Source organism: Elephas maximus, chromosome 5 (assembly GCF_024166365.1).
Source record: "Elephas maximus indicus isolate mEleMax1 chromosome 5, mEleMax1 primary haplotype, whole genome shotgun sequence".
Lineage (NCBI taxonomy): Eukaryota > Metazoa > Chordata > Mammalia > Proboscidea > Elephantidae > Elephas > Elephas maximus.
In genome coordinates, this window is record NC_064823.1 from 31191371 (window position 1) to 31209437 (window position 18067).

Here is an 18067-nt window from a genome sequence, read left to right on the forward strand (position 1 = left end):
GGCCAGGGGCCGACTGTGGAACAGACCATTAATTGCTCATATGCAAGTTCAAGCTGAAACTGAAGAAAATCAGAGCAAGTCCATGAGAGCCAAAATGTGACCTTAAGTATATCCCACCTGAATTTAGAGACCATCTGAAGAATAGATTTGATGCATTGAACACTAGTGACCGCAGACCAGATGAGTTGTGGAATGACATCAAGGACATTATCCATGAAGAAAGCAAGAGGTCACTGAAAAGACAGGAAAGGAAGAAAAGACCAAGATGGATGTCAGAGGAGACTCTGAAACTTGCTCTTGAGAATTGAATAGCTAAAGCAAAAGGAAGAATTAATGAAGTAAAAGAACTGAACAGAAGATTTCAAAGGGCATCTCGAGAAGACAAAGTATTATAATGACATGTACAAAGAGCTGGAGATGGAAAACCAAAATGGAAGAACACGCTCAGCAATTCTCAGTCTGAAAGAACTGAAGAAAAGTTCAAGCCTTGAGTTGCAATAGTGAAGGATTCTATGGGGAAAATATTAAATGATGCAGGAAGCATCAAAAGAAGATGGAAAGAATACACAGAGTCATTATACGAAAAAGAATTAGTCGATATTCAACCATTTCAAGAGGTGGTATATGATCAGGAACCGATGGTACTAAAGGAGTAAGTCCAAGCTGCTCTGAAGGCATTGGTGAAAAACAAGGAACCAGGAATTGATGGTATATCAATTGAGATGTTTCAGCAAACAGATGCAGCGCTGGAGGTGCTCACTCGTCTATGCCAAGAAATATGGAAGACAGCTTCCTGGCCAACTGACTGGAAGAGATCCATATTTATGCCTATTCCCAAGAAAGGTGATCCAACCGAATGTGGAAATTATAGAACAATATCATTAATATCACACACAAGCAAAATTTTGCTGAAGATCATTCAAAAATGGCTGCAGCAGTATATTGACAGGGAACTGCCAGAAATTCAGGCCAGTTTCAGAAGAGGACGTGGAAGCAGGGATATCATTGCTGATGTCAGATGGACCCTGGCTGAAAGCAGAGAATACCAGAAAGATGTTTACCTGTGTTTTATTGACTATACAAAGGCATTTGACTGTGTGGATCATAACAAACTATGGATAACACAGTGAAGAATGGGAATTCCAGAACACTTAATTGTGCTCATGAGGAACCTTTACATAGATCAAGAGGCAGTTGTTCGGACAGAACAAGGGGATACTGATTGGTTTAAAGTCAGGAAAGGTGTGCGTCAGGGTTGTATTCTTTCACCATACCTATTTAATCTGTATGCTGAACAAATAATCTGAGAAGCTGGACTATATGAAGAACGGGGCACCAGGATTGGAGGATGACTCATTAACAACCTGTGTTATGCAGATGACACAACCTTGCTTGCTGAAAGTAAAGAGGACTTGAAGCACTTACTAATGAAATTAAAGACCACAGCCTTCAGTATGGATTATATCTCAACATAAAAAAAAAAAAAAAAGAAAACAAAAATCCTCACAACTGGACCAATGAGCAACATCATGATAAACGGAGAAAAGATTGAAGTTGTCAAGGATTTCATTTTACTTGGATCCACAATCAACAGCCATGGAAGCTGCAGTCAAGAAATCAAAAGATGCATTGCATTGGGCAAACCTGCTGCAAAGGACTTCTTCAAAGCGTTGAAGAGCAAAGATGTCACCCTGAAGACTAAGGTGTGTCTGACTCAAGCCATGGTATTTTCAATCACATCATATGCATATGAAAGCTGGACACTGAATAAGGAAGACCGAAGAAGAGCTGACGCCTTTGAATTGTGGTGTTGGTGAAGAATATTGACTATATCACAGACTGCCAAAAGAACGAACAAATCTGTCTTGGAAGAAGTGCGGCCAGAATGCTCCTTAGAGGCAAGGATGGCAAGACTGTGTCTGATGTACTTTGGACATGTTGTCAGGAGAGATCAGTCCCTGGAGAAGGATATCATGCTTGGCAGAGTACAGAGTCAGTGGAAAAGAGGAAGACCCTCAACGAGGTGGATTGACACAGTGGCTGCAACAATGAGCTCAAGCATAACAACGATTGTAAGGATGGCACAGGATCGGGCAGTGTTTCGTTCTGTTGTGCATAGGGTCGCTATGAGTTGGAACCGTCTCAATGGCACCTAACAACAACAATCATTATGGGAGCAGATGGCAAGATTTTTTATACTACGAGCCGTTACTTAGGTTCGAACTCCCCAACTTTCAGCTTTGATAAATATTGAAGAGGTTTACCAACTGCTTAACTTTTGTACCACCTTACTTTCCAGCATAATAAAGATAATATCTCTTTCTGGGGAAAGGTCAGGCAGGCTTACTCCCCAAACTCTCAAACTGTCAGGTGACTGAAATTACATTTCTAGTCAGTATGGCAGAGTAAGAGCTTAGAGTAGGATTTAACTTAATAAAAAGAAAAAGGATTTTTCTTAGCTTCCCTAAACTTGGAGTTCCTCTTCTGTAATACGCTCCACTGTGTGTGCAGATATCATTTGCCCCTCTTTACTTCCCTTGTGAGGTTTGGAGAACCAGTGTAAATGCTGATACTCTGGGTCTTGCTGTAAGTAATAACGTCTTTTGTCTTTAACACAAGTGTCTCATGCCTCCTGCCAGCATCTATGAACTGGCAGGCTAATTTATTAGCTTGCAAGCAGGTAAAATCATAGTTTGTGGCAATATTAAATCACACGTCTAGATTCTGATTATAGTTTTGTTATATGGATAAGTAACGTATATAATACAATTCTTAAAGGGAATTATGCCTTATAAATGTAATTTAGACCCACAGAACACACTTTAAAAATAAAATAGTGTGTGTGTAAGTGGATGTGTTGATATTCATTCATCTACACTTTCACTATTCAACTTTATTTCTCATTATTCTGAAGTATTAGACTTCCACTTCAGACAAGACCCTACTGACTCCTCTGAACACTGAGGACTATTCCTTCTGCAGATCGATACTCTCTCTTTCTTTACCTAATTGAATCATGCACATCCAGAAAGCCTCATTCAAATCCTCTCTTCTTCATCAAGACTTCCCAAGGCTTATATGAATGCTTCCTTTTTAAAAAATTCCAGTAGCACTGTGTTGCAGCCTTAATCTACTTCATAATCTTGATTCAGGATTTCATCTACTCTGAAATATCCATCACCACCTGAAACTAAGAATTTAAGTGATACCTCAAGAGACAAACTCTGTTCATTTTCTTTTGTTGAAAATATGCATTTGACTTTAATTTTTGTAGTGGAAAATCCCATAGGGTCTTGATGTTTTCCTGTAATCTTAAACTAAATTAGAAGATAGACTGACATTGATTGAGAATACTGAGATTGAAATAAAAGAAGGTTTAAATGTTCTTAAAACAGAAACTGATAAAAGCAATAAACCCAATGATTTCATTAAGGACAAGAAAAAACTTAGTTGTTTTTGCCCTTGATTTGATAATTAATTTTACAGAAATAATCCATGTTGCACAGCACAGGGGACTGTGAATAATCCTCATGCCATTTTTATGAGAAAGAAAGTCTGTGTCTATCCTAGGAATCCAAACCTATTTCTCAGGATTCCTCACAGTGGCATCACTAGGGGAGTGCAGAGGCAGTCTGCATGGGGTGACCCTGTCACAGGGGGTGACACCAAAATGACTGTCTATAAAAATATCCCTGTAGTTAGTTAGTTATAACAACAAAAACATTTTTTACATGTATACAAGGCTAAAACTCTATGCTAAATTACTTTTTGAACCTTCTAATTTGCTCAAACTCAAAATGAGAAGAAATAGCTGCAAACATCCATCAATAATCAGGACATGGAATGTACGAAGTATCAATCTAGTAAAATTGGAAATTGTCAAAAATGAAATGGAATGCATAAACATCAGTATCCTAGGCATTAGTGAGCTGAAATGGACTGGTATTGGCCATTTTGAATCAGGCAATCATATGGTCTACTATGCTGGGAATGACAACTTGAAGAGGAATGGCATTGCATTCATCCTCAAAAAAAAATTTCAAGATCCACTCTGAAGTACAACGCTGTCAGTGATAGGATAATATCCATACACCTACAAGGAAGACCAGTTAATATGACTATTATTCTAATTTATGCACCAACCACTAAGGCCAAAGATGAAGAAATTGAAGATTTTTACCAACTTCTGCAGTCTGAAATTGATGGAACATGCAATCAGAATGCATTGATAATTACTGGTGATTGGAATGTGAAAGTTGGAACCAAAGAAGAAAGATTAGTAGTTGGAAGATATGGCCCTTGTGACAGGAATGATGCCAGAGATCGTATGACGGAATTTGGCAAGACCAATGACTTCATCGCAAATACATTTCTCCAACAACATAAATGGGCATCTATACATGCGGACCTTGCCAGATGGAATGCAAAGGAATCAAATCGACTACATCTCTGGAAAGAGACAATGGAAAAGCTCAATATCATCAGTCAGAACAAGACCAGGGGCCGACTACAGAACAGACCATCAACTGATCAGATGCAAATTCATGTCGAAACTGAAGAAAATTAGAACAAGTCCACAAGAGCCAAAGTATGACCTGAATTTAGACACCATCTCAAGAATAGATTTGATGCAGTGAACACTAATGACCAAAGACCAGACAAATTATGGGATGACATCAAGGACATCATACATGAAGAAAGCAAAAGGTCATTAAAAAGACAGGAAAGAAAGAAAAGGCCAAAATGGATATCAGAAGAGACTCTGAAAATTGCTCTTGAATGTCAAGTAGCTAAAGCAGAAGGAAGAAATGATGAAGTAAAAGACCTGAACAGAAGACTTTAAAGGGTGGCTCAAGAGAACAAAGTAAGGTATTGTAGTGACTTGTACAAAGACCTGGAGATAGAAAACCAAGAGGGAAGAACACCTTTGGAATCAGGACTTGAGGAAGACTCGTTAACAATCTGCGCTATGCAGATGACACAACCTTGCTTGCTGAAAGTGAAGAGGACTTGAAACACTTACTAATGAAGATCAAAGACCACAGCCTTCAGTATGGATTGCACCTCAACGTAAAGAAAACAGAAATCCTCACAACTGGACCAATAAGCAAAATCATGATAAACAGAGAAAAGACTGAAGTTGTCAAGGATTTCATTTTACTTGGATCCACAACCAGCATCCATGGAAGCAGCAGTCAAGAAATCAGAAGACACATTGAGCAAACCTGTTGCAAAAGACCTCTTTAAAGTGTTGAAAGGCAAAGATGTCATCTTGAAGACTAAGGTGCGCCTGACCCAAGCAAGCCATGGTGTTTTCAATCGCCTCATATGAATGTGAAAACTGGACAATGAATAAGGAAGACTGAAGAAGAACTGACGCCTTTGAATGATGGTGTTGGCGAAGAATATTGAATACACCATGGACTGCCAAAAGAACTAACAAATCTATCTTGGAAGAAGTACAACCAGAATGCTCCTTAGAAGCAAGGATTGTGAGACTTTGTCTCACATAGTCTGGGCATGTTATCAGGAGGGATCTGTCCCTAGAGAAGGACATCATGTTTGGTAAAGTAGAGGGTTAGCAACAAAGAGGAAAACCCTCAATGAGATGGACTGACACAGAGGCTGCAACAAAAGTCTCAAGCATAACAAAAAATGTGAGGATGATGCAGGACCAGACAGTGTTTCATTGTTGTACACAGGGTTGCCATGAGTAGGAACCAACTAGACAGCACCTAACAACAACATCAATATCATGTTGGAGCTGTCATTATTACCCAATTACAACGATGCTTCCAATCATGTGGTTTTTTTTGTGTACGGGCTACAAGCACTTGGTGGTGTTTTCTTTGCTGTCAGTGTTTTTACAGTTCCTGAATTTCCTGGTGTTTTAGCTACAATATTATGGTAGTTATTATTTGTGAACCTATATTAATAACTTTGAGAATGAAGTCGTAATTAAAGGAAAGGAAGAAGTGATATACAGGAGTTATGATTTACAAATAACATTAGTACAGAAAACATTACTAAGGATTCTGTATGGTCTGGTAGGAGAGGTCCATGGGGAGGGGGTGACACCATGAGTTACTGCACTAGGTGACACCAACCCTAGTGATGCCACTGATACCTCAACATCTGTATATTTTCAAACACCTTCACATACATTATCTTCATAAACTTGATCTTCCCACAACCCTGAAAGACTGATGTTTACCCCGTTTTTTTTTTTTTAAATAGACAAGTAACCTGTGGTTTGGATTGTTTCAATGACTTGCTTGTGACTCTCAGTTCAAGCTTTCATTTCTCTCTGCTGCATCAGTGTGAGCTAAGTCAGGCAGATTTCCTTACTGGCTCTGTCCCCCAGCTTTCTCAACCCTGCCTCTATGTCTTTGCTCTTTCCTGCCCTGGATCACTCCTCTTCCCCTCCCACTCCCATCTACCACGTGAGAACTTCATTGAGTATTCAATTTTCTTCATTTTTCACATTCAACATAAGTTTCCTTTCTCCTTGAAAACTTCCATTACTGATTAAGTTCACACTGATTTTTTTCCTTTCCAAATTTAAAGTTGATAGTGTGTAGTTTAATCTCAATTTACATAGCGTAGTTTTTCAATTTACACAGTATTTTGATTAATCTCCATTTTTCCAGATGTTTATTTCATACCTCCTAACGTATAAAGGAAGGAGCCCTGGTGGTGCAGTGGTTAAGCACTTGGCTGCCAACCCAAAGGTTGGTGGTTCGAACCCACCAGCTGCTCCGAGGGAGAAAAATGTGGCAGTTTGCTTTCATAAAGATTACTGCCTTGGAAACCCTAACTCTGTCCTATAGGGTTGTTTCGAGTCAGTATCAGCTCGACAGCAGTGAGTTCTTCGTTTTGAGAGCAAATACAATCCCTAGTGGTACAGTGGTTAAAGCACTCAGATGCTAACCCAAAAATTGGTGGTTTGAACCCAGCTTCCTGGGAGGAAGATGTGGCAGTCTGCTACTACAAAGATGGCAGTCTTGGAAACCCTATGGGGGCAGTTCTACTCTGTCCTCTAGGGTTTCTGTGAGTCAGAATCAACTGGACGGCAACAGGTTCAGTTTTCGTTTATTTAAAGTAAAATGGAAAATTTTTAAGGGAAGGACCGTAGCTTATAAAGCTTCCCTATTCTGTTAACATAGTGTCTCGTATTAAAGACTTAAATTTTTCTCAACGTAGCTTTTCTCAATACGTTCCTTGAAAGAATTCTACCCTGGAGAAAATGATTTGAATGTCTATTTTATTAATTTTCTCAAGAATGGTACATAACGTGTTGCCACTGGGGTGATTCTGACTCACGGTGACCCTATAGGATAGAGGAGAACTGCTCCATAGGGTTTCCAAGGAACGGCTGATAGATTTGAACCGCTGACAGGTTTCCAAGGATGGTACATAGCCAGTACCAATCTAGATACATAAGAGAGAAATTAAGTCATCATATGTAATATATTCAATAGGGCATTAGGATTTAATTCTCCCAGCGAGAATTAACTCTCCCAGTGAGATCTCTTTACAATGATGGTTTGTTCACAGTCCAGCCAGCCATACATAATTATGAATATATATTGAAAATTTCTGAGCAAAATGGTGCATTACCACCTATATATATAGTTCATGAGATCTGATTTCTCTTGTAAATATAAGTGGGGATCATTTGCAAAATAACAGAGTAGGATTTCCTGTGCAGACAGATGCTTCTCATATTTATAAAGCTTGAGTTCCTTTTTTTGTTTTAAATGCTCTGGGGAACTGGAAACTGATATGATTTTTCATATCAAGTTTAGTTTAACATATGGCACAGAGTTTCTCTGAGACTGTCTCCAAACTTTGCAGTTAACAGCTTCCAGCCTACACAGGAAACGAAGCTGTGCTTCTGACGCATTCCCATTCTACGGGAAGACCGCAGAGAGCAGCCTCAAGTTAAACCACAAAAATTATGTTTATACAAAGCGCAGCTCACAACTTAAACCACAGGAGCACAGAAAGGTTCAGTGGATGCTTCAATTCCATTTTTAAGTTGTTCTAGCAAAATATTTCAAGCTGTATCAGTAACCAAGTCGCCGCTGTGTTCTATTCTTCAGCGTTTATTTAGGTAGGCATGTAAATACAAGTTCTGAATCTGGATATTACTTTTTTGCGTGGGGCCTCGGTTTAGGAATCAGTTTGTGTTTTTAAGTCTTTTACAGATTTTTTAGTATAACAAAGACAAAGACAAAAACAGAATTGCAGAACAATGTCTACCCAGAACTCTCAGAGGAGCAAGCTAGGGGGGGCTTTGTGCAAAATAATTTTTATGTATTACAAACATTCCTCCTGTATCACAGAGTATAATAGGGAAGAACCTGGGATTGAATGTAACGATTCCCTCAGGGTTGCACAGAGTTATATGTCTTGTCAAAATATAGTTTATACATCCATACGACTATGCTTTTTGAGTTCTTAGGCTGCTTTTCATTAGTTGCTTTCTTTTTCCTCTCTCCCACCCTCCCTTCCCATGATTGGTTGGGATTTGGACCATTGTGATCCATAGGGTTTTCACTGGCTGATTTTCAGAAGTAGGCAGCCAAGCCTTTTTTCCTAGTCTGTCTTAGTCTTCCGGAGGCTCCACTGAAATGTATTCGGCATCATAGCAACACACAAGCCTCTGCTTCCTCCTTTCCTTTCTTTGTCTACTCTTTTGTCAGCTTTCATTTTCCACTGATTTTTTTTTTTTTTTTGTAGGGATGAAAACAACATTCTTCCTGGGATAACTGAGTTGCATTTAAACCATCAGTGTTCGAAACCAGCAAAGCATCTTAGGGAGACTCTAAAACTGTTGATTACATAGTTGTCCTGTCCCTGAATGAGTTTCCCCCCTTATTTAAATGGCACAGCTCCAACTTTTCAAGGTCAAACTCAAATTTTATTACTTTAATTTTCAAGGTGTGCTATTGCGGACATAATGTGTGTTCTCCACCACCTTCCCCCAACTCTAAAGTAAGAGGGAGCATCACTTTAATATTTAAAACAAAAAACTAACTAATGAAGATAAAGGAGAAAAGCTCCTGCCTTGCTGGATTCCTATTTAGGAAAACAGACTGTGTAGACAATACAGGATTCCTCAATAATGAGAAGAATCATTTGTTTTTCCTCCAATCTTTTTTCTTTTTTTTTCCCACTACTTTTGCTCTAGCATTCTTTCTTTCAAGTTGTAATGCTTGCGTATAATATCCTTTAGGATAAGAAACCAGGCTAACAAGTGTGGCTAAATTCTGTTTAAAAATGAGGCTTTATAAAGCCACGAGTAGGAGCCACAGATTTTCTATCCACAAAGCACAGTGGCAGTAGAAAGAATGGAAACCTTTTTCCTACTACCGTATTTTAATGAAAATAATGCATACTTTCTACATTTGTTTGCCAACTGCACCCTTCTTCCTCCAAGAGGTATTTTTGTAAGGCTGATGTGAAAAAATTAGCACAGTGCCCTTACAAAAATACCTTGCAGTGGGAGGGTTCGGTTGGCAAACAAACGTAGAAGGTGTGTATTATTTTTGTAAAAATATGGTACGTGGGTATCTTTGGTCAAGTTACGTAACCTCTTTGAATCTCAGTTTTCTCATGTGTAAAATGCCTCATTAAAGTCAAATAACACAACGTATATAAAGACTCAGAGTTCTTGTGGGAACTAAATAGATCATATATAATATCACACAGCACACTGACTGGCATGAAGTGCCCTTTTTCTCCTCCCCTTTGGAAACCGTGGTGGTTTAGTGGTTAAGTGTTACAGCTGCTAACCAAAAGGTTGGCAGTTCAAATCCACCAGGCTCCTTGGAAACCCTGTGGGGCAGTTCTACCCTGTCCTATAGGGTTGCTATGAGTCAGAATTGACTCGACCACAACGGGTTTGGTTTTTGGTTTCCTTTTCAAGAAGTTTTTCTTGCTTATTTCCTTGTTTTGGCTGCATACCATATAGTCTTTAAAGGAGGAAAAATTACACATAGTTGAAATATTATTATTCATATAATATTCTTAATCCATGGACTTTTAGAAGGCTTTAGAATTTGAAGAAAATGATATTTAGATACTCAAAACATATTGTTGAGCTGAATGCCTTAATATAAGTCATTGTCTAAGGTGTGTTTCTTGCAGACAGCAAAAGGATGGATCATGCTTTTTATCCATTCTGCCACTCTCCGCCTTTTGCATGGGGCACTGAGACCATTAACATTTAAGGTTGTTACTGAAAACGAATTATCTACCTCACTCATTTTGCTATTTGCTTTTTGAATGTTTTGTATCTTCTTTGTTTTTTTAGTCTAGTTTTTCAGTTTTTGTTTGTATTTGGATGCTTTCTTGTGATGAGCCTTTTTGATTTCCTCCTCCTTCTGAATGTTTCTTCTTGGTGATTTCTTAGTGGTTACCACATGTTACATTACACAACTTACAATGACAACAGTATTTAACATATGAACAACAATTAACACACAGCCTTAACATAATAAATCTATTCCTGATATGTTCCTCTCTCCCACCCCTTTTCTGTTGGCGTGTCTCCATTGACACCAATATGCAACCTATATGCTCTACCCTTCCTGTTAAAAAAGTAATGGCAATTTGGTTGCACAGTCAATTATCCTAATAGCTTTCAATAAGCTGTACACCTGTAAAAAGCCAAATTTGCAACAGTTTTTTGATAGATATATTTACAATAACAACCAAAAAAAAAAAAAAAAAGCATCAACTGAGGCTGATTATATACAACCAAAAAGCTCATGGGATTTAGTTCCTTGGTTTGAAGGTTTAGGGTCATGGTTTCATGGATGTCCAAGTTAAGTGGCCTAATAACATGTTTAGTGCTTCTGTTCTACCTCCTACTTTATTGTGTAGTGCCTGGGGTCTCAAAAGCTTGCAAGCGGCACCCAAGGCATGACAATTGGTCTCTATTTACCTGAAGCAACAGAGGAAGAAGGAGAGTGTCTTAGCTATCTAGTGCTGCTATAACAGAAATACCACAAGTGGATGGCTCTAACAAACAGAAGTTTATTCTCTCTCAGCTTAGGAGGCTCAAAGTCCAAATTCACAGTGCCAGCTCCAGGGGAAAGCTTTCTCTCTGTGGGTTCTGGAGTAAGGTCCTTGTCATCAATCTTCCCCTGGTTGAGGAACTTCTCAGCACAGGGACCCCAAGTCCAAAGGATACATTACGCTCCTAGTGCTTCTTTCCTGGTGGTATGAAGTCCCTATGTCTCTCTGCTTGCTTCTCTCTTTTAGATTTCAAAAGAGATGGGCTTAAGACACAATCTAATCTTGCAGATTGAGTGTTGCTTACTAACATATAAAAAAAAAAGAAAACTAATTCTAACTCATTAACATCATAGAGATAGGATTTACAACACATAGGTAAATCACATCAGATGACAAGATGGTGGACAATCACACAACACTGGGAATCATGGGCTAGCCAAAATGATACACATTTGGAGGGACACAATTCAATCTATAACAGAAAGTCAGAAATAAGAGGAAGATATGGACTGTGTGGCTAACTGCCTACATGAACAACTGTCTCCTTTGCCATGTGACCAGAAGAACTGGTAATGGTGCCCGGCTACCATTACTGAACATTTTGATCAAAGATTCCATAGAAGACTCTTGATCAAAAGGGGGAAAATACAGAACAGAATTTCAAATTCTTGTCCACTATATATACCCTGGAGCCATGGAAGTTGGATGAACCCCTGAAACTACTGCTCTGAGATACTCTATAAACCTTAAACAAAAATATACCCTGAAGGCTTCTTATTACCAAACCATAGTCTAGCTTAACTAGTAAAAATGCATGCCTTGAGCATTATGCTCTTTTAAGAACTATCTGTAAGGGATCAACGTGACAACAGTAACTCAAAAGAGTACACGGAAACCTTAGGGCCCAGTGAGTTTATATTAATGGAAGAGGAACAACTCGGAAAAGGTGGGTGAGAACTCGAAGAATGTAATCAATGTCACTGAATTGTACATATACAAATGATTGAATTGGTGTATGTTTTGCTGTGTAAATTCTCAACAACAAAAACAAAATTAAAAAAAAGTAACGGCAACTCATTAAGGATAAACCGTAAAATACAGAAAAGCAGAAAAAAAGCCCTAATTCTCAAAATCAAAAGATATGCTTTTTGTTTTTCTATATAGTTTTTAAAGAAAATTTTGATTCTTCATGTACAGTTTTATATTATCTATTTTTTTTATTTTATATAGCATTCATTTTCTCATATTATTATCAAATTGTTCATAAACCTACATTTTAAAGTTTGCATAATAACAACCAATTGGATGTAATTTATTTAGCCTTTTTTTTTTTCAGTTGGACATTGTCTTAGTTATCTAGTTCTGCTATAACAGAAATATCACAAGTGGATGCCTTAACAAACAGAAATTTATCTCTCACAGCTTAGGAGGCTAGAAGTGGGAATTCAGAGTGCCAGCTCTAGGAAAAGGCTTTCTCTTTTGTTGGCTCTGTGGAAAGGTCCTTATCTCCTTTCAACATCTGTGGCCTTGGCATCCCTTGGATATCTCCATTTATCTTTGGCATCAATCTTCCCCTGGGTCTAGGAGGTTCTCAGTGCAAGGACCCTGGGTCCAAAGGACACACTTCACTCCCAGCTCTTCTTTCTTCATGGTAGTGAGGTCCCTTTCTGCTCTATTTGCTTCTCTCTCCTTTTATCTCTTGTAAGATAAAAGGTGTGACTCAAGCAATGGTGTGACTTGACTAAGGGTATGACTTGAGTCACACTCTCTCTTAAGGCTATGACTCAAGATACACCCTACATTCATCCTGCCTCATTAACATACATAGGTTAGGATCACAAAATGGAGGACAATCCCACAATACTGGGAACCATGGCCTAGCCAAGTTGATACATATGTTGGGGGGACACAATTTAATTTATGACATTCCATCCTTTGGCCATTCCACATGTAAAACACATTCACCCCATCAAATCACCCCAAAAGTCTTAAATAAACTCGGACTCTAAAATCTCATCTTCTGAATCATCTAAATCAAATATGGCTGAGACTTTAGGCATATTCCATCCTGGGGCAAAATTTTTCATCCGTGAACCTGTGAAACTAGACTTACAAGTTATCTATTTCCAAAGTACAATGAGGAAACAAGCACAAGGTAGATATTTCCATACAAATTGGAGAAACTGGAGAGAAAGAAGAGATAATGGGCACCATGCAAGTCCAAACCCCAGCAGAACAATTTACATTAGCTCTCAAGACATGAAAATAATCCCTTCTTCTCTGAGACCATCTAGACAATGGCCCTGCCTTCCAGGCTCTGGGAGTTGGTCATGCTCTCTGATTCTGGGTGGAGGCCCCTCGGCCCTGGGCTTCAGCTCTGCCTCCCAGGTCCACTAGGATGGCAACTAGGCGCCCTCGGCTTTGGAGAGCCCCATTCTCCTAGTCCATCTGAGTGGCAGCCCCATCCCCTTGGCCCCAGCAGGCCCCGTTCTTCTGAACGGCAGCCCCATGCTCTGGAACAGAATTGGAGAGGACTGGACTCTTTGAAATCTAGGAGGCCTCATCCTTTGTGATCCAGGAGACCATGGCCAACTCTTTAAAACCCCAGAGGCCATGGCCCCACCCTTTGAGACCAAGGCAGCTCTGTTTCCCATGCTCCTTCCAACAGTTCTGCTGATGTCTGAACTGCTCCAGGGATGGTTCTTTTCTTTTCTTGGAGGACAAGAGATGTAGCTCCTTTGGCCTGTTTCCTGCCTGTAGAATTCCAACAGGCAGACATTTGTCTCTCCTTTTGTTCTTTCTCTGTCCCCTTCAGTCTAAACTGATGGGTTTTCTTTTGCGGTAGTTGGTTAGAGCTGTCTGTCACAGGCTTAATCTCTTTAACAAAAGTTTGAGTAGCCATGTTCTTGGTGAAAATTCTAGGACACGTGTCCTAAGTTGGTATAACAGGATTTTTCAAATCTGTTTTCATCTTGCATAGTTCATTTTTAAGCCTCTTTCCTCTCACATTTTACTATAACCAGCAAGGAAAAACCACGTGACCTCTTTAAGATCTTGCTTAGAAATCTTTTCAGCCAAATATTCATCACTTACAAATTCAACCTTCCACTAAACATCTGAATATAATTCTGACAAGTTCTTTGCCACTGGATAAAAAGCATCACCTTCTTCCACTGCCTAATAATATGTTCATTTTCTTTTAAAGCCTCACTGGGAGAAAATTTAACATTAACATTTCTGGCAACATTCTGTTGCTGGTGCCATGTGTATTCTCTAAGATGATAGAGACTTTCTCTATAGCTCTCCTCACTTCCTTCTGAGCCCTCACCAGAATTTCCTTTGAGGTCCATAATTCTACCAAGAGTGTTTTTAAGGCAATCTAGGCTTTTACTAATAGCACCTTAAAACTCTTCCAGCCTCTACCCACTACCCAATTTCAAAACCACTTCATATTTTAGGTATGTGTTATGGCAGCACCCCACTCCTGCGGTACCAAATTCCATCTTAGTTATCTAGTGCTGATATAACTGAAATACCACAAGTGGATGGCTTTAACAAACAGAAATTTTGTTATCTCACAGTTTAGGAGGCTCAAAGTTTGAATTCAGCGTGCCAACTCTAGGGGAAGGCTTTCTCTCTCTGTCAGCTCTGGGGGACGGTCCTTGTCTCCTTTCAACATTTATGGATCCAGCATTCTGTGGAGATCTCTATGTTTCTTGGCATCAACCTTCCCCTGGGTCTAGGAGGGTCTCAGTTCAGGGATCCTGCGTTGTCTTTCTTGGTGGTAGTGAGATCCCTCTCTACTCTGGTCGCTTCTCTCTCCTTTTATTTCTTGTAAGATAAAAGGCGTGACTCAAGCAAGGGTATGACTTAAGTAAGGGTGTGGCTTAAGCAAGGGTGTGACTTGAATACAGGTGTGACTTGAGTCACACTGTCTCGTAAGGCCATGACTCAAGATACACCCCACACTAATCCTGCTTCATTAACATATAGATATGAGAATCATATGTAAGATAAGTACATCAAATCACAAAATGGAGGGCAACCACACAATACTGGAAATCATGGCCTAGCCAAGTTAACACATATTTTTGGGGGACACAATTCAATTCGTGACAGATATTAATTTTGTTTCTAATTTTTTTCCCATTATAATTAACACTCTTCCTGTATTTGTTGTTGTTAGGTGCCGTTGAGTCAATTCTGACTTACAGCAGCCCTATGTGCAACGGAACACTGCTCGGTCCTTCGCCATCTTCACAATCATTGTTATGCTTGATCCCATTGTTGCACCCACTGTATCAATCCATCTCTTTGAGGATCTTCCTCTTTTTCACTGACCCTCCAATTTACCAAGCATGATGTTCTTCTCCAGGGACTGATCCCTCCTGATAACTTGCACAAAGTATATGAGAAGTAGTCTCACCATCCTTGCTTCTAAGGAGCATTCTGGTTGTATTTCTTCCAAGACAGATTTGTTCATTCTTCTGGAAATCTATGCTATATTCAATATTCTTCATCAACATCATAATTCAAAGGCATCAATTCTTTGGTCTTCCTTATTCACTGTCCAGCTTGAGGCAATTGAAAACACCATACCTTGGGTCAGGCATACCTTAGTCTTCAAGGTGACATCTTTGCTTTTTAACACTTGGATTTGCCCAGTGCAATGCATTGTTTGATTTCTTGTCTGCAAGTCCCCACAGTACAATAAGCTAACAGATGTGTGGGGGCTTTCTGTATTTAGTACTCCTTTTTTTTAATTTAGAATAGAATCCTTGAAGTGGAATTGTGGTATTAAAGGGCATACACATTTTTAGGGCTTTTGCTAAGTTGGAAAACAGCAATCTTGGAATCATGATCTTACCACAGAGGACACCTAGTAAATCCTCCCTGGCATCTGAGTGTCCTGTTTCCTCCAGATGAATGCCTCAGCCTTCCGTTTCACTACGGATTACGAATCTCGCCTGCGGTCTGCTCACTTTACTGATGCTGACTGCAATGAGCATCCAGACAGCCTGATAATACTTTCTGAAACCTTGATTTGTAATATCTATTAGATATCTAATTTCTAATAAGAGGGACTTGTATCACTTCTACTACAATAAGTATTATTGACATTTTACATAAGAGGACATAGAAACACAGAGTAAACTCAGCAGAGAGTTGAGGTAGATATGTCCTTCCGCCGCCCCCCCTTCTCTTCCAGGACTTACACTGCTCACTGGCCTGAAGGCTGTCTGTGAGCTCCCCACACATGGAATTTACTAAGAAGCCTACCTAACACAAGGTTCACTGGTTAGAAAGGAATGATGTGGCAGGCTCATTCATGTGGAAACCGGAAAGCACAATTATCTAATTCTCTGTGTGACTAACACCTTCCCTGAAGGCAGTATCAGATGACCTTCAGAAGGAACCTCAGTTGTGCTGAGAGCCAAGACCGAAACATCAAAATACAAATACTGCTTCTGTGAGAGCTTTCATCCGCCCTGCCAAAGACAGGAAATTACTACCGTCTGCGACGGGCTGCACCAAAGTATCTTCTCAGGCTTCTCTCTCTGAGCAATTTCCCATCAGACAGTCCTTCCCCAGGTTATGACAATATCCCCTCTCCTGCACTGTGCTGGCAGGACACTGATGGTTTTTATATCACAGGCACCACATTCTAGGGCCACAGGCAGGTGAGGTCTCCACAGAACTCAGAGCAGCATAAGCCAAAGGCAGTCAGACAGAAAAGGCAATGGATTAAGTTCTGCAAAGTACAACCTAAGAACCTACTGAATTACTATGAGGCATGCCCAGGTAACCTACCTCCCAAATATAATATAATCCAATGTGTCCTGGAGGTATGATTGAAATCCAGTATCAGGGAGTTTGAGGGAAATACCAAATTGGTAAAACCCCCAATTTGAATGTAAATGGGAACCTTCTTCAGTTTTCTTTGCTGACCTTGATTTTCCTTTCTTAGGCTGAATTCTCAGGCCTTTTAGCTGGGAGTGAAAGAATGACCTGGTTTTGGCTGAATTCTCTCGGGTTGAAGCTCCTACTACTAAGACAGAAGTGAGAGAGCAGCAACTGACGAGGTTTCACATCAAGTCAGAAAGTCTGGGAAGTGCACACAGAGATTCAAGCATAAGATATTCAAGAGGCATCAACTAAAAAATAAGACATGGTCAACAACTCACTGTTTCTAAAACACACCAAGCACACTCAAGGGGCTTTTGTACATGCTGTTCCCTCTGCCTGGAGATGAAACCAGAGAGGTAAGGGGAGGGGATCACACGTGGTTTTATAGGTCACTACAGTGAAGCCAGGGAGCCCTGGTGGCATAGTGGTTAAGTGCTCGGCTGCTAATCAAAAGGTTGGCAGTTTGAATCCACCGGCCACTCCTTGGAAATGGGGCAGTTCTATTTTGTCCTATAGGGTCACTATGAGTCGGAATTGAGTCGACGGCAGTGGTGGTTTTTTATTTGGATTGAAACCTATGAGAGCTGGAACATAACAGGATTGGCTTATTTTTCTGGGTCTTGCAAGTTTTCCACCTTTGACAGTGTGCAGTCTTACCAGTTTTCTATCACTTGTTTTAATGGAAAAGATTTGAGTTTTCCTTCTCTGACAGGTTTCCACGTTACATAGGTTCTGGCTTTCACAAGTTTTACTGAATAAGGAGTCTGGCTTCTACTCTGGAAGAGGAAAGCTTAGAGGGTTTTCAGCAGAGAAATACCGTGATCTTCCTTATATTTTATTTTTCCTCCACTTACATAAGAAAAGTTTATATAGATAGAAATTTTAGATAGACAGAGCAAAAAAAAAAAAAAAAAAACACCAAACCTGTTCCCATCAAGTCAATTCTGACTCATAGTGACCCTATGAGGAAAGAGCAGAACTGCTACACAAAGTTTCCAAGGGGTGGCTGGTGGATTCAAACTGCTGACCTTTCGGTTAGCAGCTGAGCTCTTAACCACTGCACCACCAAGGCTCCTTAGATAAATAGAAAAGGCAAAAAATCAGTACAATGAACGTCTGTATATCCTTTACC

At 39.7% G+C, this 18067-nt stretch overlaps 1 protein-coding gene across 3 annotated transcripts in view; it reads right to left on the reverse strand.

The window, feature by feature from the left end:
* LOC126076837 (bifunctional heparan sulfate N-deacetylase/N-sulfotransferase 3) overlaps positions 1-18067 on the reverse strand; it is a 226761-nt gene that overhangs the window by 64311 nt on the left and 144383 nt on the right. The gene's annotated exons all lie outside the window — the stretch shown is intronic.